We start from the raw sequence: 3,071 nt of genomic DNA, 5'->3' as shown, positions 1-3,071 counted from the left end.
CAGATCATTAGGGAGACGAGGATTCTTTGTGGCGATCTTAAAAGGGATAGTTTCACCCTAGGAATTGACTATACGCTCATTAATCTTACTACACCCCTCTGTTGACTTAAGGGCTGGAAGAATTCTCAGAGTCCACCGTCCCTTCGTCAGTTAGTTACAGGGTGGTTCCTTGGCGGTAGCACGTGCATGTCCATATAAACGGTTGCCATAAAGGTTCACCAGAGCTCTTCGTTAATAAAAAACACACACACAAAAAACATCCTGGTCCCGTCCAAATCACTCGCGTGATTCTGCAGTAACCGCACTGACGACATCCGGCGGCTAAATCACGCGAGATTTGGGACGGACCCAGGAAGAGGTAGCTCTCGCGAAAGGAGAGCTTCACGTTTCTTTTTTCTTCTTCTCTACACAAACAAAGCTTAAAATATAGACTTTATTTAATTTTTTTCGGGGACAATTACGCAATTGGGGGCTTCAGCACAACATTGACGGGACTTTACAATACGAGCATCATGGAGGTATTTGGATGTTTTCATTTTGTGTGTCTGTTTTAAATTTTACGAAGGAGCTCTGGTGTCCCTTTGCAACAGTTTCACCCCCAGTTATATGGACATGCACTGCTAACGGCCAAAGGACCCCCCTGTAACTTCAGAGAAGGGGACAGTGGACTCTGAGAAATTTCTTCCAGGCCCTTAGTCAACATGCAGGGTGAGTAGATAATGAGCGAAATATCATTCTAGGGTTGTAACTATCCCTTTACGAACCATTGTTTACTTTCTGCACAATGATTACACGCTGACAGAGAGACCGTTCAGACTCACACACACACAACACACACACACAACACACAGGATTTTTCAGTCTCAAATTCATCAGGCTCTCAATTATTTTATACTTTTTGATGGTAAACAGCAATCCACCCAATTTATATTTTTCTCATGAATTTAATGTTTCAGACGTTTAGGTCCTTTCCCAACTCTATATTAATAGTACAGTACAATTACAGGTGGTCAGCCTGGGACATAGGATGCAGCTTTTAAACATGAATGTCCTATCATATCTAAATCTATGCTATCTATCTATCTATCTATCTATCTATCCTATCCTATCTATCGAGCGACTCCTATCTATCTATCTATCTATAACCCCTCCCTATTTTTGTTTTTAACCCTCTGTCTCCTTTCTTATCTTTTCTTGCTCTCTTCTTATCTTTCTCCTTTCTAGGCATACTTTTTCTTTCTTTCATTTCCTTTTGCATACTAACTCATAGCTCCTTCCTTTGTAGTTTACGTGCAAACTTTTTATATATCCTTAACCCTCTCTCATACCATCCATCCATCCATAACCATCCACACTACCTCTTTCTATCTATCATATCCCCCTTCTCTCATTGTTCTTTCTTTCTTTCTTTACACTTTTCTTCTTCCTCCTTTCTTTATCTTTCTCTTTCTTTCTCCTTTCTTTCACTCTGTTTCTTTTTCTATTCTTTCTCTATCTTTCTTTCTTTCACTCCATTTTCTGTCTTTTTTAACTTCTTTGTTTGTTTGAATTGGTTTTCTTTGCTTTCTTTCTATTCCTTTTCTTCATTACTTTGTTATCTTTACTCCATTATTCTTTCTTTCTATTCTTATCTTAAGTGCTGGTCTTTTCTTTCTTTCTTTCTTATCTTTTCATTTAAAGGCTTCTGTCTTCAGTCCTTCTTCTATTCTTATTCTTTCTTATCTTTCTTTCTTCTCACTCCATCTTCTGTCTTTTATACATTCTTTGTTTGTGTTTGATTCTTTATCTTCTTCACCTACTCCTTTTACCTCTTCCTTTGGTTTTTTGTACACATGCTCCATTTCTTTCTTTCTTTTCTCTTTCTTTCTTATCTGGTATTTTCTTCTTATTCTTTCTTATCTAACTACGCTTAATGAGATTAAATTCTTTTTCTTTCTTTCTTTTCTTTCTTTCTGTCCTTTTTCTTTTTTTTCTCTCATTGTTTTCAATCTTTCTTTCTTTCAACAATTTCTTCAGCTCATTCAGCAATTTGCTTCACCAGCTATTCACACCATTTCCATTCTTGGAAATGGTTTTTTCTAGTTATTATTAGTGTGACTGCTGAAGCAGTCACACTATTGTTCTTCTGTTTGGCCATTTTTCTTTCCGCCTTTTTACGGTCTTCTTCTCAGTCCTACATACTTTGTGCTATTTCAACAATTCATATATCAAAACGTGCAGCTTTTTTTGAACTTTATCGGCATTACTTTTCTCTTTTTAACTATTTATACTTTTTCAAATATTTAACTTTTTCACAAAAAATCTCACATTCATCAAAGTCTCACCCTCTGCGTACTTCACAACTCCACTGTAAGTGTAGGGGGTTGGGTAATTGCTTGCCACCCCTAAGGCGTCACTGGTTCGAATCCAAGGGAAGTATTCTTGTTATGTTTATGTTTGAATTCTGCTCTCCTCCCCCGCCTTCAATTGGTTACAGGTGTTTGTTATCTCCTTGTTTACTCATGATGTATACCAGTTTGCAGCACATCATCACATTACAATGAATGACAACAGTCTTGGAAAGCAGTATGTGCTCTCTGTAGGCCGAGTGGCAGAGTAAAGGCTATGTTTAGTGATCATGATGGGTTTATGGGTCTCGATTCCTGCCTCAGTCTTTTCACTTCACATCTTGCGTTGACTTGTTGATATTCCAGTTATCTCGTCTGTCATTGGACAGTCTTTGATTCCTCATAGTATAAAGTCGACTCATTGTCTCACATCAGGTTACATCTGTGGCCATTATGGTTAGTGTGTTAGGTGTTGTGCTATTTCAACAATTCATATATCCAAAACGTGCAGCTTTTTTTGAACTTTAATTCGCATTACTTTTCTCTTTTTAACTATCTTATACTTTTTCAAATATTTAACTTTTTCTGCAAATTAAACTCTAGACAAATTATTTTCTACCAGTTTTGTATGCCACACATATCTTCTGGCATTAAAATTGCTGGTCCAAAAATGCAAAGAGTCTTAGATAATAATTCTTTAAATATTTTGTTAAATGCAGCCAGGGAGGTCTCTCTGCTCTCATT

Source organism: Trachurus japonicus, unplaced genomic scaffold (genome assembly GCF_045865225.1).
Source record: "Trachurus japonicus isolate A0001 unplaced genomic scaffold, Traja_1.0 AP030738.1".
NCBI lineage: Eukaryota > Metazoa > Chordata > Actinopteri > Carangiformes > Carangidae > Trachurus > Trachurus japonicus.
This window is presented reverse-complemented; position numbering follows the sequence as displayed.